Consider the following 22,666-nt stretch of genomic DNA (forward strand, 5'->3'; position numbering starts at 1 on the left):
GTCTGCTCTTCCCTGGGGGTGTTTTATTGACAGAGTGGGGCCAGTCTGCTCTTCCCTGGGTGTGTTACATTGACAGAGTTCGGTCAGTCTGCTCTTCCCTGGGTGTGTTACATTGACACAGTGGGGTCAGTCTGCTCTTCCCTGGGTGTGTTACATTGACAGAGTGGGGTCAGTCTGCTCTTCACTGGGTGTGTTACATTGACAGAGTGGGGTCAGTCTGCTCTTCCCTGGGTGTGTTACATTTACAGAGTTGTGTCAGTCTGCTCTTCCCTGGGTGTGTTATATTGACAGAGTGGGGTCAGTCTGCTCTTTCCTGGGTGGGTTACATTGACAGAGAGGGGTCAGTGTGCTATTCCCTGGGTGTGTTACATTGACAGAGTGGGATCAGTCTGCTCTTTACAGAGTATGTTACATTGACAGAGTAGGGTCAGTCTGTTCTTCCCTGAGTGTGTTACATTGACAGAGTTGGGTCAGTCTGCTCTTCCCTGGGTGTGTTCCATTGACAGAGTGCGGTCTGTTTGCTCTACCCTGGGAAGGTTACATTGACCGATTGGGGTCAGTCTGCTCTGAACTGAGTGGGTTACATTGACAGAGTTGGGTCAATCTGCTCATCCCTGTGTGTGTTACATTGACAGAGGGGGTCAGTCTGCTCTTTCTTGAGTGGGCTACATTGACAGAGTGGGGTCAGTGTGCTCAAACCTGGGTGCGTTAAATTGACAGAGTGGGGTCCTTCAGCTCTTCCCTGGGTGTGTTACATTGACAGATGGGGTCGGTCTGCCCTTCACTATATGTGTTACATTGACAGAGTGGGGTCAGTCTGCTCTTTACAGAGAGTGTTACATTGACAGAGTGGGGTCAGTCTGCTCTTCCCTGGGTGTGTTACATTGACAGAGTGGGGTCAGTCTGCACTTCCCTGTGTGTTACATTGACAGAGTGGGGTCAGTCTGCTCTTCCCTGTGTGTGTTACATTGACAGAGTGGGGTCAGTCTGCACTTCCCTGGGTGTGTTAGATTGACAGAATGGGGTCAGTCTGCTCTTTCCTTTGTGAGTTTCATTTACAGAGGGGGGTCAGTCTGCCCTTCCCTGGGTGTGTTACACTGACAGATTGGTGTCAGTCTACTCATCCCTGGGTCTGTTACATTGACAGAGTGGGGTCAGTCTGCTCTTCCCTGGGTGTGTTACATTGACAGAGTGTGCTCAGTCTGCTCTTCCCTGAGGGTCTTACATTGACAGAGTGGGGTCATTCTGATCTTCCCTGGGGGTGTTACATTGAAAGAGTGCGGTCAGTCTGCTCTTCCCTGGGGGTGTTAAATTGACAGAGTGAGGTCAGTCTGCTCTTCCGTTGGTGTGTTACAGTGACAGAGTGGGGTCAGTCTGCTCTTCCCTGGGTGTGTTACTTTGCTAGAATGGGGTCAGTCTGCTCTTCCCTGGGTGTGTTATATTGACAGAGTTGGGTCAGTCTGCTCTTCACTGGGGGTGTTACATCGACAGAGTGGGGTAAGTCTGCTCTTCCCTGGGGGTGTTTTATTGACAGAGTGGGGCCAGTCTGCTCTTCCCTGGGTGTGTTATATTGACAGAGTGGGGTCAGTCTGCTCTTCCCTGGGTGTGTTACATTGACAGAGTGGAGTCAGTCTGCTCTTCCCTGTGTGTTACATTGACAGAGTGGGGTCAGTCTGCTCTTCCCTGGGGTGTTACTTTGATAGAATGGGGTCAGTCTGCTCTTTACAGAGTGTGTTACATTGCCAGAGTGAGGTCAGTCTGTTCTTCCATGTGTGTGTTACATTGACAGAGTTGGGTCAGTCTGCTCTTCCCTGGGTGTGTTACATTGACAGAGTGGAGTCAGTCTGCTCTTCCCTGTGTGTTACATTGACAGAGTGGGGTCAGTCTGCTCTTCCCTGGGGTGTTACTTTGATAGAATGGGGACAGTCTGCTCTTCCCTGGGTGTGATACATTGACAGAGAAGGGTCAGTCTGCTCTTCCCTGGGTGGGTTACATTGACAGAGGAGGGTGAGTCTGCTCTTCCCTGGGTGTTTTATATCGATAAAGTGGAATCAGTTTGCTCTTCCCTGGGTGTGTTACATTGACAGAGTGGGGTCAGTCTGCTCTTCCCTTTGTGAGTTTCATTGACAGAGTGGGGTCAGTCTGCTCTTCCCTGGGTGTGTTACATTGACACAGTGGGGTCAGTCTGCTCTTTCCTGGTAGTGTTACATTGACAGAGTGGGGTCAGTCTGCTCTTTCCAGGGTGGGTTACATTGACAGAGTGGGGTCAGTCTGCTCTTCCCTGGGTGTGTTACATTGACAGAGTGGGGTCGGTCTGCTCTTCCCTGGGTGTGTTACATTGACAGAGTGGAGTCAGTCCGCTCTTCCCTGGGGGTGTTACATTGAAAGAGTGCGGTCAGTCTGCTCTTCCCTGGGGGTGTTAAATTGACAGAGTGAGGTCAGTCTGCTCTTCCGTGGGTGTGTTACAGTGACAGAGTGGGGTCAGTCTTCTCTTCCCTGGATGTGTTATATTGACAGAGTTGGCTCAATCTGCTCTTCCCTGGGGGTGTTTCATCGACAGAGTGGGGTGAGTCTGCTCTTCCCTGGGGTTGTTTTATTGACAGAGTGGGGCCAGTCTGCTCTTCCCTGGGTGTGTTATATTTACAGAGTGGGGTCAGTCTGCTCTTCCCTGGGTGTGTTACATTGACAGAGTGGGGTCAGTCTGCTCTTTCCTGGGTGGGTTACATTGACAGAGTGGAGTCAGTGTGCTCAAACCTGGGTGTGTTACATTGACAGAGTGGGGTCAGTCTACTCTTTGCAGGGTGTGTTACATTGACAGAGTTAGGTTGGTCTGCCCTTCCCTGTGTGTGTTACGTTACAGAGTGGGGTCAGTGTGCTCAAACCTGGGTGCGTTAAATTGACAGAGTGGGGTCAGTCAGCTCTTCCCTGTGTGTGTTACATTGACAGAGTGGGGTCAGTCTGCTCTTTACAGGGTGTGTTACATTGACAGAGTGGGGTCAGTCTGCTCTTCCCTGGGTGTGTTACATTGACAGAGTGTGCTCAGTCTGCTGCTCTTCCCTGGGGGTCTTACATTGACAGAGTGGAATCAGTCTGCTCTTCCCTGGGGATGTTACATTGAAAGAGTGCGGTCAGTCTGCTCTTCCCTGTGTGTTTTACATTGACAGAGTGGGGTCAGTCTGCTCTTTACAGAGTATGTTACATTGACAGAGTGGGGTCAGTCTGTTCTTCCCTGAGTGTGTGACATTGACAGAGTTGGGTCAGTCTGCTCTTCCCTGGGTGTGTTCCATTGACAGAGTGCGGTCTGTTTGCTCTTCCCTGGGAAGGTTACATTGACCGATTGGGGTCAGTCTGCTCTTAACTGAGTGGGTTACATTGACAGAGTTGGGTCAATCTGCTCATCCCTGTGTGTGTTACATTGACAGAGGGGGTCAGTCTGCTCTTTCCTGAGTGGGCTACATTGACAGAGTGGGGTCAGTGTGCTCAAACCTGGGTGCGTTAAATTGACAGAGTGGGGTCCGTCAGCTCTTCCCTGGGTGTGTTACATTGACAGAGTGGGGTCGGTCTGCCGTTCACTGTATGTGTTACATTGACAGAGTGGGGTCAGTCTGCTCTTTACAGGGTGTGTTACATTGACAGAGTGGGGTCAGTCTGCTCTTCCCTGGGTGTGTTACATTGACAGAGTGGGGTCAGTCTGCACTTCCCTGTGTGTTACATTGACAGAGTGGGGTCAGTCTGCTCTTCCCTGTGTGTGTTACATTGACAGAGTGGGGTCAGTCTGCACTTCCCTGGGTGTGTTAGATTGACAGAATGGGGTCAGTCTGCCCTTCCCTGGGTGTGTTACATTGACAGAGAAGGGTCAGTCTGCTCTTCCCTTTGTGAGTTTCATTGACAGAGGGGGGTCAGTCTGCCCTTCCCTTGGGTGTGTTACACTGACAGATTGGGGTGAGTCTGCTCTTCCCTGGGGGTGTTTTATTGACAGAGTGGGGCCAGTCTGCTCTTCCCTGGGTGTGTTATATTGACAGAGTGGGGTCAGTCTGCTCTTCCCTGGGTGTGTTACATTGACAGAGTGGGGTCAGTCTGCTCTTCCCTGTGTGTGTTACATTGACAGAGTGGGGTCAGTCTGCTCTTTCCTGGTTGGGTTACATTGACAGAGTGGGGTCAGTGTGCTCAAACATGGGTGTGTTACATTGACAGAGTGGGGTCAGTCTACTCTTTGCAGGGTGTGTTACATTGACAGAGTTAGGTTGGTCTGCCCTTCCCTGTGTGTGTTACGTTGACAGAGTGGGGTCAGTGTGCTCAAACCTGGGTGCGTTAAATTGACAGAGTGGGGTCAGTCAGCTCTTCCCTGTGTGTGTTACATTGACAGAGTGGGGTCAGTCTGCTCTTTACAGGGTGTGTTACATTGACAGAGTGGGGTCAGTCTGCTCTTCCCTGGGTGTGTTACATTGACAGAGTTGTGTCAGTCTGCTCTTCCCTGGGTGAGTTACATTAACAGAGTGGGGTCAGTCTGCTCTTCCCTGGGGGTGTTACATTGAAAGAGTGCGGTCCGTCTGCTCTTCCCTGGGGGTGTTAAATTGACAGAGTGAGGTCAGTCTGCTCTTCCCTGGGTGTGTTACTTTGCTAGAATGGGGTCAGTCTGCTCTTCCCTGGGTGTGTTATATTGACAGAGTTGGGTCAGTCTGCTCTTCACTGGGGGTGTTACATCGACAGAGTGGGGTGAGTCTGCTCTTCCCTGGGGGTGTTTTATTGACAGAGTGGGGCCAGTCTGCTCTTCCCTGGGTGTGTTATATTGACAGAGTGGGATCAGTCTGCTCTTCCCTGGGTGTGTTACATTGACAGAGTGGGGTCAGTCTGCTCTTTACAGAGTGTGTTACATTGACCGAGTGGGATCAGTCTGTTCTTCCATGTGTGTGTTACATTGACAGAGTTGGGTCAGTCTGCTCTTCACTGGGTGTGTTACATTGACAGAGTAGAGTCAGTCTGCTCTTCCCTGTGTGTTACATTGACAGAGTGGGGTCAGTCTGCTCATCCCTGGGGGTGTTACTTTGATAGAATGGGGTCATTCTGCTCTTCCCTGGGTGTGATACATTGACAGAGAAGGGTCAGTCTGCTCTTCCCTGGGTGGGTTACATTGACAGAGTGGGGTGAGTCTGCTGTTCCCTGGGTGTTTTATATCGACAGAGTGGAATCAGTTTGCTCTTCCCTGAGTGTGTTACATTAACAGAGTGGGGTCAGTCTGCTCTTCCCTGGGTGTGTTAAATTGACAGTGAGGTCAGTCTGCTCTTCCGTGGGTGTGTTACAGTGACAGAGTGGGGTCAGTCTGCTCTTCCCTGGGTGTGTTACTTTTCTAGAATGGGGTCAGTCTGCTCTTCCCTGGGTGTGTTATATTGACAGAGTTGGGTCAGTCTGCTCTTCCCTGGGGGTGTTACATCGACAGAGTGGGGTGAGTCTGCTCTTCCCTGGGGATGTTTTATTGACAGAGTGGGGCCAGTCTGCTCTTCCCTGGGTGTGTTATATTGACAGAGTGGGGTCAGTCTGCTCTTTCCTGGGTGTGTTACATTGACAGAGTGGGGTCAGTCTGCTCTTCCCTGTGTGTGTTACATTGACAGAGTGGGGTCAGTCTGCTCTTTCCTGGGTGGGTTACATTGACAGCGTGGGGTCAGTGTGCTCAAACCTGGGTGTGTTACATTGACAGAGTGGGGTCAGTCTGCTCTTTGCAGGGTGTGTTACATTGACAGAGTTAGGTTGGTCTGCCCTTCCCTGTGTGTGTTACGTTGACAGAGTGGGGTCAGTGTGCTCAAACCTGGGTGCGTTAAATTGACAGAGTGGGGTCAGTCAGCTCTTTCCTGTGTGTGTTACATTGACAGAGTGGGGTCAGTCTGCTCTTTACAGGGTGTGTGACATTGACATAGTGGGGTCAGTCTGTTCTTCCATGGGTGTGTTACATTGTCAGAGTTGTGTCAGTCTGCTCTTCCCTGGGTGAGTTACATTAACAGAGTGGGGTCAGTCTGCACTTCCCTGTGTGTGTTACATTGAAAGAGTGGGGTCAGTCTGCTCTTCCCTGGGGGTGTTAAATTAACGGAATGGGGACAGTCTGCCCTTCCCTGGATGTGTTGCATTCACAGAGAAGGGTCAGTCTGCTCTTCCCTGGGTGTGTTACATTGTCAGAGTAGGGTCGGTCTGCCCTTCCCTGTGTGTTTTACATTGACAGAGTGGGGTCAGTCTGCTCTTCCCTGTGTGTTACATTGACAGAGTGGGGTCAGTCTGCTCTTCCGTGGGGGTGTTACTTTGATAGAATGGGGTCAGTCTGCTCTTCCCTGGGTGTGTTATATTGACAGAGTTGTGTCAGTCTGCTCTTCCCTGGGGGTGTTAAATCAACAGAGTGGGGTGAGTCTGCTCTTCCCTGGGGGTGTTTTATTGACAGAGTGGGGCCAGTCTGCTCTTCCCTGGGTGTGTTACATTGACAGAGTTCGGTCAGTCTGCTCTTCCCTGGGTGTGTTACATTGACACAGTGGGGTCAGTCTGCTCTTCCCTGTGTGTGTTACATTGACAGAGTGGGGTCAGTCTGCTCTTCACTGGGTGTGTTACATTGACAGAGTGGGGTCAGTCTGCTCTTCCCTGGGTGTGTTACATTGACAGAGTTGGGTCAGTCTGCTCTTCCCTGGGTGTGTTATATTGACAGAGTGGGGTCAGTCTGCTCTTTCCTGGGTGGGTTACATTGACAGAGAGGGGTCAGTGTGCTATTCCCTGGGTGTGTTACATTGACAGAGTGGGGTCAGTCTGCTCTTTACAGAGTATGTTACATTGACAGAGTAGGGTCAGTCTGTTCTTCCCTGAGTGTGTTACATTGACAGAGTTGGGTCAGTCTGCTCTTCCCTGGGTGTGTTCCATTGACAGAGTGCGGTCTGTTTGCTCTTCCCTGGGAAGGTTACATTGACCGATTGGGGTCAGTCTGCTCTTAACTGAGTGGGTTACATTGACAGAGTTGGGTCAATCTGCTCATCCCTGTGTGTGTTACATTGACAGAGGGGGTCAGTCTGCTCTTTCCTGAGTGGGCTACATTGACAGAGTGGGGTCAGTGTGCTCAAACCTGGGTGCGTTAAATTGACAGAGTGGGGTCCGTCAGCTCTTCCCTGGGTGTGTTACATTGACAGAGTGGGGTCGGTCTGCCGTTCACTGTATGTGTTACATTGACAGAGTGGGGTCAGTCTGCTCTTTACAGGGTGTGTTACATTGACAGAGTGGGGTCAGTCTGCACTTCCCTGGGTGTGTTACATTGACAGAGTGGGGTCAGTCTGCACTTCCCTGTGCGTTACATTGACAGAGTGGGGTCAGTCTGCTCTTCCCTGTGTGTGTTACATTGACAGAGTGGGGTCAGTCTGCACTTCCCTGGGTGTGTTAGATTGACAGAATGGGGTCAGTCTGCCCTTCCCTGGGTGTGTTACATTGACAGAGAAGGGTCAGTCTGCCCTTCCCTGGGTGTGTTACACTGACAGATTGGGGTCAGTCTGCTCTTCCCTGGGTCTGTTACATTGACAGAGTGGGGTCAGTCTGCTCTTCCCCGGGGGGGGGGGGGTGTTACATTGACAGAGTGTGCTCAGTCTGCTCTTCCCTGAGGCTCTTACATTGACAGAGTGGAGTCAGTCTGCTCTTCCCTGGGGGTGTTACATTGAAAGAGTGCGGTCAGTCTGCTCTTCCCTGGGTGTGTTACATTGACACAGTGGGGTCAGTCTGCTCTTTCCTGGTAGTGTTACATTGACAGAGTGGGGTCAGTCTGCTCTTTCCAGGGTGGGTTACATTGACAGAGTGGGGTCAGTCTGATCTTCCCTGGGTGTGTCACATTGACAGAGTGGGGTCGGTCTGCTCTTCCCTGGGTGTGTTACATTGACATGGGGGGTCATTCTGCTCTTCCCTGGGTGTGTTACATTGACAGAGTGGGGTCAGTCTGCTCTTCCCTGGGGGTCTTACATTGACAGAGTGGAGTCAGTTTGCTCTTCCCTGGGTGTGTTACATTGACAGAGTGGGGTCAGTCTGCTCTTTACAGAGTGTGTTACATTGACAGAGTGAGGTCAGTCTGCTCTTCCGTGGGTGTGTTACAGTGACAGAGTGGGGTCAGTCTGCTCTTCCCTGGGTGTGTTACTTTGCTAGAATGGGGTCAGTCTGCTCTTCCCTGGGTGTGTTATATTGACAGAGTTGAGTCAGTCTGCTCTTCCCTGGGGGTGTTACATCGACAGAGTGGGGTGAGTCTGCTCTTCCCTGGGGGTGTTTTATTGACAGAGTGGGGCCAGTCTGCTCTTCCCTGGGTGTGTTATATTGACAGAGTGGGGTCAGTCTGCTCTTCCCTGGGTGTGTTACATTGACAGAGTGGGGTCAGTCTGCTCTTCCCTGTGTGTGTTACATTGACAGAGTGGGGTCAGTCTGCTCTTTCTTGGTTGGGTTACATTGACAGAGTGGGGTCAGTGTGCTCAAACCTGGGTGTGTTACATTGACAGAGTGGGGTCAGTCTACTCTTTGCAGGGTGTGTTACATTGACAGAGTTAGGTTGGTCTGCCCTTCCCTGTGTGTGTTACGTTGACAGAGTGGGGTCAGTGTGCTCAAACCTGGGTGCGTTAAATTGACAGAGTGGGGTCAGTCAGCACTTCCCTGTGTGTGTTACATTGACAGAGTGGGGTCAGTCTGCTCTTTACAGGGTGTGTTACATTGACAGAGTGGGGTCAGTCTGCTCTTCCCTGGGTGTGTTACATTGACAGAGTGTGCTCAGTCTGCTCTTCCCTGGGGGTCTTACATTGACAGAGTGGAGTCAGTCTGCTCTTCCCTGGGGGTGTTACATTGAAAGAGTGCGGTCCGTCTGCTCTTCCCTGGGGGTGTTAAATTGACAGAGTGAGGTCAGTCTGCTCTTCCCTGGGTGTGTTACTTTGCTAGAATGGGGTCAGTCTGCTCTTCCCTGGGTGTGTTATATTGATAGAGTTGGGTCAGTCTGTTCTTCACTGGGGGTGTTACATCGACAGAGTGGGGTGAGTCTGCTCTTCCCTGGGGGTGTTTTATTGACAGAGTGGGGCCAGTCTGCTCTTCCCTGGGTGTGTTATATTGACAGAGTGGGTTCAGTCTGCTCTTTACAGAGTGTGTTACATTGACCGAGTGGCGTCAGTCTGTTCTTCCATGTGTGTGTTACATTGACAGAGTTGTGTCAGTCTGCTCTTCACTGGGTGTGTTACATTGACAGAGTGAAGTCAGTCTGCTCTTCCCTGTGTGTTACATTGACAGAGTGGGGTCAGTCTGCTCTTCCCTGGGGGTGTTACTTTGATAGAATGGGGTCAGTCTGCTCTTCCCTGGGTGTGATACATTGACAGAGAAGGGTCAGTCTGCTCTTCCCTGGGTGGGTTACATTGACAGAGTGGGGTGAGTCTGCTCTTCCCTGGGTGTTTTATATCGACATAGTGGAATCAGTTTGCTCTTCCCTGAGTGTGTTACATTAACAGAGTGGGGTCAGTCTGCTCTTCCCTTTGTGAGTTTCATTGACAGAGTGAGGTCAGTCTGCTCTCCCCTGGGTGTGTTACATTGACAGAGTGGGGTCAGTCAGCTCTTCCCTGGGTGTGTTAAATTGACAGTGAGGTCAGTCTGCTCTTCCGTGGGTGTGTTACAGTGACAGAGTGGGTTCAGTCTGTTCTTCCCTGGGTGTGTTACTTTGCTAGAATGGGGTCAGTCTGCTCTTCCCTGGGTGTGTTATATTGACAGAGTTGGGTCAGTCTGCTCTTCCCTGGGGGTGTTACATCGACAGAGTGGGGTGAGTCTGCTCTTCCCTGGGGGTGTTTTATTGACAGAGTGGGGCCCGTCTGCTCTTCCCTGGGTGTGTTATATTGACACAGTGGGGTCAGTATGCTCTTTCCTGGGTGTGTTACATTGACAGAGTGGGGTCAGTCTGCTCTTTCCTGGGTGGGTTACATTGACAGGGTGGGGTCAGTGTGCTCAAACCTGGGTGTGTTACATTGACAGAGTGGGGTCAGTCTGCTCTTTGCAGGGTGTGTTACATTGACAGAGTTAGGTTGGTCTGCCCTTCCCTGTGTGTGTTACGTTGACAGAGTGGGGTCAGTGTGCTCAAACCTGGGTGCGTTAAATTGACAGAGTGGGGTCAGTCAGCTCTTCCCTGTGTGTGTTACATTGACAGAGTGGGGTCAGTCTGCTCTTTACAGGGTGTGTTACATTGACATAGTGGGGTCAGTCTGTTCTTCCATGGGTGTGTTACATTGACAGAGTTGTGTCAGTCTGCTCTTCCCTGGGTGAGTTACATTAACAGAGTGGGGTCAGTCTGCACTTCCCTGTGTGTGTTACATTGAAAGAGTGGGGTCAGTCTGTTCTTCCCTGGGGGTGTTAAATTAACGGAATGGGGACAGTCTGCCCTTCCCTGGATGTGTTGCATTCACAGAGAAGGGTCAGTCTGCTCTTCCCTGGGTGTGTTACATTGTCAGACTAGGGTCGGTCTGCCCTTCCCTGTGTGTTTTACATTGACAGAGTGGGGTCAGTCTGCTCTTTACAGAGTGTGTTACATTGACAGAGTGGGGTCAGTCTGTTCTTCCATGTGTGTGTTACATTGACAGAGTTGGGTCAGTCTGCTCTTCCCTGGGTGTGTTACATTGACAGAGTGGGGTCAGTCTGCTCTTCCCTGTGTGTTACATTGACAGAGTGGGGTCAGTCTGCTCTTCCGTGGGGGTGTTACTTTGATAGAATGGGGTCAGTCTGCTCTTCCCTGGGTGTGTTATATTGACAGAGTTGTGTCAGTCTGCTCTTCCCTGCGGGTGTTACATCGACAGAGTGGGGTGAGTCTGCTCTTCCCTGGGGGTGTTTTATTGACAGAGTGGGGCCAGTCTGCTCTTCCCTGGGTGTGCTACATTGACAGAGTTCGGTCAGTCTGCTCTTCCCTGGGTGTGTTACATTGACACAGTGGGGTCAGTCTGCTCTTCCCTGGGTGTGTTACATTGACAGAGTGGGGTCAGTCTACTCTTCCCTGGGTGTGTTATATTGACAGAGTGGGGTCAGTCTGCTCTTCACTGGGTGTGTTACATTGACAGAGTGGGGTCAGTCTGCTCTTCCCTGGGTGTGTTACATTGACACAGTGGGGTCAGTCTGCTCTTTCCTGGTAGTGTTACATTGACAGAGTGGGGTCAGTCTGCTCTTTCCTGGGTGGGTTACATTGACAGAGAGGGGTCAGTGTGCTATTCCCTGGGTGTGTTACATTGACAGAGTGGGGTCAGTCTGCTCTTCCCTGGGTGTGTTACATTGACAGAGTGGGGTCAGTCTGCTCTTCCCTTTTTGAGTTACATTGACAGATTGGGGTCAGTCTGCTCTTCCCTGGGTGTGTTACATTGACAGTGTGGGGTCAGTCTGATCTTCCCTGTCGGTGTTACATTGACAGAGTGGGGTCAGTCTGCTCTTCCCTGGGTGTGTTACATTGATAGAGTGGGGTCAGTCTGCTCTTTCCTGGGTGGGTTACGTTGACAGAGTGGGGTCAGTGTGCTCTTCCCTGGGTGTGTTACATTGACAGAGTGAAGTCGGTCTGCTCTTCCCTGGGTGTGTTACATTGACAGAGGGGGGTCAGTCAGCCCTTTCCTGGGTGTGTTACATTGAAAGATTGGAGTCAGTCTGCTCTTCCCTGGGTGTGCTACATTGACAGAGGTGGGTCAGTCTGCCCTTCCCTATGTGTGTTACATTGACAAAGTGTGCTCAGTCTGCTCTTCCCTGGGGGTCTTACATTGACCGAGTGGGGTCAGTCGGCTCTTCCCTGGGGGTGTTACATTGAAAGGCTGGGGTCTGTCTGTTCGTCCCTGGGGGTGTTAAATTGACAGAGTGGGGTCAGTCTGCTCTTCCCTGGGAGTGTTACATTGAAAGAGTGGGGTCAATCTGCTCTTCCCTGGGGGTGTTAAATTGACAGAGTGAGGTCAGTCTGCTCTTCTCTGGGTGTGTTACATTGACAGAGTGGGGTCTGTCTGCTCTTCCCTGCGTGTATTACTTTGATAGAATGGGGTCAGTCTGCTCTTCCCTGGGTGTGTTATATTGACAGAGTTGGGTCAGTCTGCTCTTCCCTGGGGGTGTTACATCGACAGAGTGGGGTCAGTCTGCTCTTCCCTGTGTGTGTTACATTGACAGAGTGGGGTCAGTCTGCTCTTTCCTGGGTGGGTTACATTGACAGTGTGGGGTCAGTGTGCTCAAACCTGGGTGGTTACATATGATAGAGTGGGGTCAGTCTGCTCTTTACAGGGTGTGTTACATTGACAGAGTTAGGTTGTTCTGCCCTTCCCTGTGTGTGTTACGTTGACAGAGTGGGGTCAGTGTGCTTAAACCTGGATGCGTTAAATTGACAGAGTGGGGTCAGTCAGCTCTTCCCTGTGTGTGTTACATTGACAGAGTGGGGTCAGTCTGCTCTTTACAGGGTGTGTTACATTGACATAGTGGGGTCAGTCTGTTCTTCCAAGGGTGTGTTACATTGACAGAGTTGTTTCAGTCTGCTCTTCCCTTGGTGTGTTACATTGACAGAGTGGGGTCAGTCTGCTGTTCCCTGTGTGTAACATTGACAGAGTGGGGTCAGTCTGCTCTTCCCTGTGTGTGTTAGATTGACAGAGTGGGGTCAGTCTGTTCTTCCATGTGTGTGTTACATTGACAGAGTTGGGTCAGTCTGTTCTTCCATTTGTGTGTTACATTGACAGAGTTGTGTCAGTCTGCTCTTCCCTGGGTGTGTTACATTGACAGAGTGGGGTCAGTGTGCTATTCTCTGTGTGTAACATTGACAGAGTGGGGTCAGTCTGCTCTTCCCTGTGTGTGTTAGATTGACAGAATGGGGTCAGTCTGACCTTCCCTGGATGTGTTACATTGACAGAGTGGGGTCAGTTGGATCTTCCCTGGGTGCGTTACATTAACAGAGTGGGGTCATTCTGCACTTCACTGTGGGTTTTACATTGAAAGAGTGGGGTCAGTCTGCTCTTCCCTGGGGGTGTTAAATCAACAGAATGGGGTCAGTCAGCCCTTCCCTGGATGTGTTGCATTCACAGAGAAGGGTCAGTCTGCTCTTCCCTGGGTGTGTTACATTGACAGAGTGTGGTCAGTCTGCTCTTCCCTGGGTGTGTTACATTGACAGAATGGGGTCAGTCTGCTCTTCCCTATGTGTGTTAGATTGACAGAATGGGGTCAGTCTGACCTTCCCTGGATGTGTTACATTGACAGAGTGGGGTCAGTTGGATCTTCCCTGGTTGAGTTACATTAACAGAGTGGGGTCAGTCTGCACTTCACTGTGGGTGTTACATTGAAAGAGTGGGGTCAGTCTGCTCTTCCCTGGGGGTGTTAAATTAACAGAATGGGGTCAGTCTGCCCTTCCCTGGATGTGTTGCATTCACAGAGAAGGATCAGTCTGCTCTTCCCTGGGTGTGTTACATTGACAGAGTGGGGTCAGTCTGCTCTTCCCTGGGGGTCTTACATTGACCGAGTCGGGTCAGTCTGCTCTTCCCTGGGGGTGTTACATTGAAAGGGTGGGGTCAGTCTGCTCGTCCCTGGGGGTGTTACATCGACAGAGTGGGGTGAGTCTGCTCTTCCCTGGGTGTGTTATATTGACAGAGTGGGGTCAGTCTGCTCTTCCCTGGGTGTGTTACATTGACAGAGTGGGGTCAGTCTGCTCTTTCCTGGTTGGGTTACATTGACAGAGTGGGGTCAGTCTGCTCTTAACTGAGTGGGTTACATTGACAGAGTGGGGTCAGTCTACTCTTTGCAGGGTGTGTTACATTGACAGAGTTAGGTTGGTCTGCCCTTCCCTGTGTGTGTTACGTTGACAGAGTGGGGTCAGTGTGCTCAAACCTGGGTGCGTTAAATTGACAGAGTGGGGTCAGTCAGCTCTTCCCTGTGTGTGTTACATTGACAGAGTGGGGTCAGTCTGCTCTTTACAGGGTGTGTTACATTGACAGAGTGGGGTCAGTCTGCTCTTCCCTGGGTGTGTTACATTGACAGAGTGTGCTCAGTCTGCTCTTCCCTGGGGGTCTTACATTGACAGAGTGGAGTCAGTCTGCTCTTCCCTGGGGGTGTTACATTGAAAGAGTGCGGTCCGTCTGCTCTTCCCTGGGGGTGTTAAATTGACAGAGTGAGGTCAGTCTGCTCTTCCCTGGGTGTGTTACTTTGCTAGAATGGGGTCAGTCTGCTCTTCCCTGGGTGTGTTATATTGACAGAGTGGGGTCAGTCTGCTCTTCCCTGGGTGTGTTACATTGACAGAGTGGGGTCAGTCTGCTCTTTACAGAGTGTGTTACATTGACCGAGTGGCGTCAGTCTGTTCTTCCATGTGTGTGTTACATTGACAGAGTTGGGTCAGTCTGCTCTTCACTGGGTGTGTTACATTGACAGAGTGGAGTCAGTCTGCTCTTCCCTGTGTGTTACATTGACAGAGTGGGGTCAGTCTGCTCTTCCCTGGGGGTGTTACTTTGATAGAATGGGGTCAGTCTGCTCTTCCCTGGGTGTGATACATTGACAGAGAAGGGTCAGTCTGCTCTTCCCTGGGTCGGTTACATTGACTGAGTGGGGTGAGTCTGCTCTTCCCTGGGTGTTTTATATCGACATAGTGGAATCAGTTTGCTCTTCCCTGAGTGTGTTACATTAACAGAGTGGGGTCAGTCTGCTCTTCCCTTTGTGAGTTTCATTGACAGAGTGAGGTCAGTCTGCTCTCCCCTGGGTGTGTTACATTGACAGAGTGGGGTCAGTCTGCTCTTCCCTGGGTGTGTTAAATTGACAGTGAGGTCAGTCTGCTCTTCCGTGGGTGTGTTACAGTGACAGAGTGGGGTCAGTCTGCTCTTCCCTGGGTGTGTTACTTTGCTAGAATGGGGTCAGTCTGCTCTTCCCTGGGTGTGTTATATTGACAGAGTTGGGTCAGTCTGCTCTTCCCTGGGGGTGTTACATCGACAGAGTGGGGTGAGTCTGCTCTTCCCTGGGGGTGTTTTATTGACAGAGTGGGGCCCGTCTGCTCTTCCCTGGGTGTGTTATATTGACAGAGTGGGGTCAGTATGCTCTTTCCTGGGTGTGTTACATTGACAGAGTGGGGTCAGTCTGCTCTTTCCTGGGTGGGTTACATTGACAGAGTGGGGTCAGTGTGCTCAAACCTGGGTGTGTTACATTGACAGAGTGGGGTCAGTCTGCTCTTTGCAGGGTGTGTTACATTGACAGAGTTAGGTTGGTCTGCCCTTCCCTGTGTGTGTTACGTTGACAGAGTGGGGTCAGTGTGCTCAAACCTGGGTGCGTTAAATTGACAGAGTGGGGTCAGTCAGCTCTTCCCTGTGTGTGTTACATTGACAGAGTGGGGTCAGTCTGCTCTTTACAGGGTGTGTTACATTGACATAGTGGGGTCAGTCTGTTCTTCCATGGGTGTGTTACATTGACAGAGTTGTGTCAGTCTGCTCTTCCCTGGGTGAGTTACATTAACAGAGTGGGGTCAGTCTGCACTTCCCTGTGTGTGTTACATTGAAAGAGTGGGGTCAGTCTGCTCTTCCCTGGGGGTGTTAAATTAACGGAATGGGGACAGTCTGCCCTTCCCTGGATGTGTTGCATTCACAGAGAAGGGTCAGTCTGCTCTTCCCTGGGTGTGTTACATTGTCAGACTAGGGTCGGTCTGCCCTTCCCTGTGTGTTTTTCATTGACAGAGTGGGGTCAGTCTGCTCTTTACAGAGTGTGTTACATTGACAGAGTGGGGTCAGTCTGTTCTTCCATCTGTGTGTTACATTGACAGAGTTGGGTCAGTCTGCTCTTCCCTGGGTGTGTTACATTGACAGAGTGGGGTCAGTCTGCTCTTCCCTGTGTGTTACATTGACAGAGTGGGGTCAGTCTGCTCTTCCGTGGGGGTGTTACTTTGATAGAATGGGGTCAGTCTGCTCTTCCCTGGGTGTGTTATATTGACAGAGTTGTGTCAGTCTGCTCTTCCCTGGGGGTGTTACATCGACAGAGTGGGGTGAGTCTGCTCTTCCCTGGGGGTGTTTTATTGACAGAGTGGGGCCAGTCTGCTCTTCCCTGGGTGTGCTACATTGACAGAGTTCGGTCAGTCTGCTCTTCCCTGGGTGTGTTACATTGACACAGTGGGGTCAGTCTGCTCTTCCCTGGGTGTGTTACATTGACAGAGTGGGGTCAGTCTACTCTTCCCTGGGTGTGTTATATTGACAGAGTGGGGTCAGTCTGCTCTTCACTGGGTGTGTTACATTGACAGAGTGGGGTCAGTCTGCTCTTCCCTGGGTGTGTTACATTGACACAGTGGGGTCAGTCTGCTCTTTCCTGGTAGTGTTACATTGACAGAGTGGGGTCAGTCTGCTCTTTCCTGGGTGGGTTACATTGACAGAGAGGGGTCAGTGTGCTATTCCCTGGGTGTGTTACATTGACAGAGTAGGGTCAGTCTGCTCTTCCCTGGGTGTGTTACATTGACAGAGTGGGGTCAGTCTGCTCTTCCCTTTTTGAGTTACATTGACAGATTGGGGTCAGTCTGCTCTTCCCTGGGTGTGTTACATTGACAGTGTGGGGTCAGTCTGATCTTCCCTGTCGGTGTTACATTGACAGAGTGGGGTCAGTCTGCTCTTCCCTGGGTGTGTTACATTGATAGAGTGGGGTCAGTCTGCTCTTTCCTGGGTGGGTTACGTTGACAGAGTGGGGTCAGTGTGCTCTTCCCTGGGTGTGTTACATTGACAGAGTGAAGTCGGTCTGCTCTTCCCTGGGTGTGTTACATTGACAGTGGGGGGTCAGTCAGCCCTTTCCTGGGTGTGTTACATTGAAAGATTGGAGTCAGTCTGCTCTTCCCTGGGTGTGCTACATTGACAGAGGGGGGTCAGTCTGCCCTTCCCTATGTGTGTTACATTGACAAAGTGTGCTCAGTCTGCTCTTCCCTGGGGGTCTTACATTGACCGAGTGGGGTCAGTCTGCTCTTCCCTGGGGGTGTTACATTGAAAGGCTGGGGTCTGTCTGTTCGTCCCTGGGGGTGTTAAATTGACAGAGTGGGGTCAGTCTGCTCTTCCCTGGGTGTGTTACATTGAAAGAGTGGGGTCAATCTGCTCTTCCCTGGGGGTGTTAAATTGACAGAGTGAGGTCAGTCTGCTCTTCTCTGGGTGTGTTACATTGACAGAGTGGGGTCTGTCTGCTCTTCCCTGCGTGTATTACTTTGATAGAATGGGGTCAGTCTGCTCTTCCCTGGGTGTGTTATATTGACAGAGTTGGGTCAGTCTGCTCTTCCCTGGGGGTGTTACATCGACAGAGTGGGGTCAGTCTGCTCTTCCCAGTGTGTGTTACATTGACAGAGTGGGGTCAGTCTGTTCTTCCATGTGTGTGTTACATTGACAGAGTTGGGTCAGTCTGTTCTTCCATTTGTGTGTTACATTGACAGAGTTGTGTCAGTCTGCTCTTCCCTGGGTGTGTTACATTGACAGAGTGGGGTCAGTGTGCAATTCTCTGTGTGTAACATTGACAGAGTGGGGTCAGTCTGCTCTTCCCTGTGTGTGTTAGATTGACAGAATGGGGTCAGTCTGACCTTCCCTGGATGTGTTACATTGACAGAGTGGGGTCAGTTGGATCTTCCCTGGGTGCGTTACATTAACAGAGTGGGGTCAGTCTGCACTTCACTGTGGGTTTTACATTGAAAGAGTGGGGTCAGTCTGCTCTTCCCTGGTGGTGTTAAATCAACAGAATGGGGTCAGTCAGCCCTTCCCTGGATGTGTTGCATTCACAGAGAAGGGTCAGTCTGCTCTTCCCTGGGTGTGTTACATTGACAGAGTGTGGTCAGTCTGCTCTTCCATGGGTGTGTTACATTGACAGAATGGGGTCAGTCTGCTCTTCCCTATGTGTGTTAGATTGACAGAATGGGGTCAGTCTGACCTTCCCTGGATGTGTTACATTGACAGAGTGGGGTCAGTTGGATCTTCCCTGGTTGAGTTACATTAACAGAGTGGGGTCAGTCTGCACTTCACTGTGGGTGTTACATTGAAAGAGTGGGGTCAGTCTGCTCTTCCCTGGGGGTGTTAAATTAACAGAATGGGGTCAGGCTGCCCTTCCCTGGATGTGTTGCATTCACAGAGAAGGATCAGTCTGCTCTTCCCTGGGTGTGTTACATTGACAGAGTGGGGTCAGTCTGCTCTTCCCTGGGGGTCTTACATTGACCGAGTGGGTTCAGTCTGCTCTTCCCTGGGGGTGTTACATTGAAAGGGTGGGGTCAGTCTGCTCGTCCCTGGGGGTGTTAAATTGACAGAGTTGGGTCAGTCTGCTCTTCCCTGGGTGTGTTACATTGAAAGAGTGGGGTCAATCTGCTCTTCCCTGGGGGTGTTAAATTGACAGAGTGAGGTCAGTCTGCTCTTCCCTGCGTGTATTACTTTGATAGAATGGGGTCAGTCTGCTCTTCCCTGGGTGTGTTACATTGACAGAGTGGGGTCAGTCTGTTCTTCCATGTGTGTGTTACATTGACAGAGTTGGGTCAGTTGCTCTTCCCTGTGTGTTACATTGACAGAGTGGGGTCAGTCTGCTCTTCCCTGGGGGTGTTACTTTGATAGAATGGGGTCAGTCTGCTCTTCCCTGGGTGTGATACATTGACAGAGAAGGGTCAGTCTGCTCTTCCCTGGGTGGGTTACATTGACAGAGTGTGGTGAGTCTGCTCTTCTGTGGGTGTGTTATATCGACAGAGTGGAATCAGTTTGCTCTTCCCTGGGTGTTACATTGACAGAGTGGGGTCAGTCTGCTCTTCCCTTTGTGAGTTCCATTGACAGAGTGGGGTCAGTCTGCTCTTCCCTGGGTGTGTTACATTGACACAGTGGGGTCAGTCTGCTCTTTCCTGGTAGTGTTACATTGACAGAGTGGGGTCAGTCTGCTCTTTCCAGGGTGGGTTACATTGACAGAGTGGGGTCAGTCTGCTCTTCCCTGGGTGTGTTACATTGACAGAGTGTGGTCTGTCCGCTCTTCCCTGGGTGTGTTACATTGACAGAGGGGGGTCAGTCTGGCCTTCCCTGGGTGTGTTACACTGACAGATTGGGGTCAGTCTGCTCTTCCCTGGGTCTGTTACATTGACAGAGTGGGGTCAGTCTGCTCTTCCCTGGGTGTGTTACATTGACAGAGTGTGCTCAGTCTGCTCTTCCCTGGGGGTCTTACATTGACAGAGTGGAGTCAGTCTGCTCTTCCCTGGGGGTGTTACATTGAATGAGTGCGGTCAGTCTGCTCTTCCCTGGGGGTGTTAAATTGACAGAGTGAGGTCAGTCTGCTCTTCCCTGGGTGTGTTACATTGACAGAGTGGGGTCAGTCTGCTCTTTACAGGGTGTGTTACATTGACAGAGTTAGGTTGTTCTGCCCTTCCCTGTGTGTGTTACGTTGACAGAGTGGGGTCAGTTGGATCTTCCCTGGGTGCGTTACATTAACAGAGTGGGGTCAGTCTGCACTTCACTGTGGGTGTTACATTGAAAGAGTGGGGTCAGTCTGCTCTTCCCTGGGGGTGTTAAATCAACAGAATGGGGTCAGTCAGCCCTTCCCTGGATGTGTTGCATTCACAGAGAAGGGTCAGTCTGCTCTTCCCTGGGTGTGTTACATTGACAGAGTGTGGTCAGTCTGCTCTTCCCTGGGTGTGTTACATTGACAGAATGGGGTCAGTCTGCTCTTCCCTGTGTGTGTTAGATTGACAGAATGGGGTCAGTCTGACCTTCCCTGGATGTGTTACATTGACAGAGTGGGGTCAGTTGGATCTTCCCTGGTTGAGTTACATTAACAGAGTGGGGTCAGTCTGCACTTCACTGTGGGTGTTACATTGAAAGAGTGGGGTCAGTCTGCTCTTCCCTGGGGGTGTTAAATTAACAGAATGGGGTCAGTCTGCCCTTCCCTGGATGTGTTGCATTCACAGAGAAGGATCAGTCTGCTCTTCCCTGGGTGTGTTACATTGACAGAATGGGGTCAGTCTGCTCTTTACAGAGTGTGTTACATTGACAGAGTGGGGTCAGTCTGTTCTTCCATGTGTGTGTTACATTGACAGAGTTGGGTCAGTTGCTCTTCCCTGGGTGTGTTACATTGACAGAGTGGAATCAGTTTGCTCTTCCCTGGGTGTTACATTGACAGAGTGGGGTCAGTCTGCTCTTCCCTTTGTGAGTTTCATTGACAGAGTGGGGTGAGTCTGCTCTTCCCTGGGTGTGTTACATTGACACAGTGGGGTCAGTCTGCTCTTTCCTGGTAGTGTTACATTGACAGAGTGGGGTCAGTCTGCTCTTTCTAGGGTGGGTTACATTGACAGAGTGGGGTCAGTCTGCTCTTCCCTGGGTGTGTTACATTGACAGAGTGTGGTCGGTCCGCTCTTCCCTGGGTGTGTTACATTGACAGAGGGGGGTCAGTCTGGCCTTCCCTGGGTGTGTTACACTGACAGATTGGGGTCAGTCTGCTCTTCCCTGGGTCTGTTACATTGACAGAGTGGGGTCAGTCTGCTCTTCCCTGGGTGTGTTACATTGACAGAGTGTGCTCAGTCTGCTCTTCCCTGGGGGTCTTACATTGACAGAGTGGAGTCAGTCTGCTCTTCCCTGGGGGTGTTACATTGAATGAGTGCGGTCAGTCTGCTCTTCCCTGGGGGTGTTAAATTGACAGAGTGAGGTCAGTCTGCTCTTCCCTGGGTGTGTTACATTGACAGAGTGGTGTCAGTCTGCTCTTCCCTGGGGGTGTTACATCGACAGAGTTGGGTCAGTCTGCTCTTCCCTGGGGGTGTTACATCGACAGAGTGGGGTGAGTCTGCTCTTCCCTGGGGGTGTTTTATTGACAGAGTGGGGCCCGTCTGCTCTTCCCTGGGTGTGTTATATTGACAGAGTGGGGTCAGTATGCTCTTTCCTGGGTGTGTTACATTGACAGAGTGGGGTCAGTCTGCTCTTTCCTGGGTGGGTTACATTGACAGAGTGGGGTCAGTGTGCTCAAACCTGGGTGTGTTACATTGACAGAGTGGGTTCAGTCTGCTCTTTGCAGGGTGTGTTACATTGACAGAGTTAGGTTGGTCTGCCCTTCCCTGTGTGTGTTACGTTGACAGAGTGGGGTCAGTGTGCTCAAACCTGGGTGCGTTAAATTGACAGAGTGGGGTCAGTCAGCTCTTCCCTGTGTGTGTTACATTGACAGAGTGGGGTCAGTCTCTTCTTTACAGGGTGTGTTACATTGACATAGTGGGGTCAGTCTGTTCTTCCATGGGTGTGTTACATTGACAGAGTTGTGTCAGTCTGCTCTTCCCTGGGTGAGTTACATTAACAGAGTGGGGTCAGTCTGCACTTCCCTGTGTGTGTTACATTGAAAGAGTGGGGTCAGTCTGCTCTTCCCTGGGGGTGTTAAATTAACGGAATGGGGACAGTCTGCCCTTCCCTGGATGTGTTGCATTCACAGAGAAGGGTCAGTCTGCTCTTCCCCGGGTGTGTTACATTGTCAGACTAGGGTCGGTCTGCCCTTCCCTGTGTGTTTTACATTGACAGAGTGGGGTCAGTCTGCTCTTTACAGAGTGTGTTACATTGACAGAGTGGGGTCAGTCTGTTCTTCCATGTGTGTGTTACATTGACAGAGTTGGGTCAGTCTGCTCTTCCCTGGGTGTGTTACATTGACAGAGTGGGGTCAGTCTGCTCTTCCCTGTGTGTTACATTGACAGAGTGGGGTCAGACTGCTCTTCCCTGGGGGTGTGACATCGACAGAGTGGGGTGAGTCTGCTCTTCCCTGGGGGTGTTGTATTGACAGAGTGGGGCCAGTCTGCTCTTCCCTGGGTGTGTTACATTGACAGAGTTGGGTCAGTCTGCTCTTTACAGGGTCTGTTACATTGACAGATTGGGGTCAGTCTGTTCTTCCATGGGTGTGTTACATTGATAGAGTTGTGTCAGTCTGCTCTTCCCTGGGTGTGTTGCATTGACAGAGTGGGGTCAGTTTGCTATTCCCTGTGTGTAACATTGACAGAGTGCGGTCAGTCTGCTCTTCCCTGGATGTGTTACATTGACAGAGTGGGGTCAGTTGGATCTTCCCTGGGTGAGTTACATTAACAGAGTGGGGTCAGTCTGCACTTCCCTGTGTGTGTTACATTGAAAGAGTGGGGTCAGTCTGCTCATCCCTGGGTGTGTTACATTGACACAGTGGGGTCAGTCTGCCCTTCCCTGGACGTGTTGCATTCACAGAGAAGGGTCAGTCTGCTCTTCCCTGTGTGTTTTACATTGACAGAGTGGGGTCAGTCTGCTCTTCCCTGGGTGTGTTCCATTGACAGAGTGCGGTTTGTTTGCTCTTCCCTGGGAAGGTTACATTGACCGAGTGGGGTCAGTCTGATCTAAACTGAGTGGGTTACATTGACAGAGTTGGGTCAATCTGCTCTTCCCTGTGTGTGTTACATTGACAGAGTGGGGTCAGTCGGCTCTTTCCTGGGTGGGCTACATTGACAGAGTGGAGTCAGTGTGCTCAAACCTGGGTGCGTTAAATTGACAGAGTGGGTTCCGTCAGCTCTTCCCTGGGTGTGTTACATTGACAGAGTGGGGTCGGACTGCCCTTCACTGTATGTGTTACATTGACAGAGTGGGGTCAGTCTGCTCTTTACAGGGTGTGTTACATTGACAGAGTTGGGTCAGTCTGCTCTTCCCTGGGTGTGTTACATTGACAGAGGGGGGTCAGTCTGCTCTTCCCTGTGTGTTACATTGACAGAGTGGGGTCAGTCTGC

The sequence above is a fragment of the Chiloscyllium punctatum genome, chromosome 12 (assembly GCF_047496795.1).
Source record: "Chiloscyllium punctatum isolate Juve2018m chromosome 12, sChiPun1.3, whole genome shotgun sequence".
Lineage (NCBI taxonomy): Eukaryota > Metazoa > Chordata > Chondrichthyes > Orectolobiformes > Hemiscylliidae > Chiloscyllium > Chiloscyllium punctatum.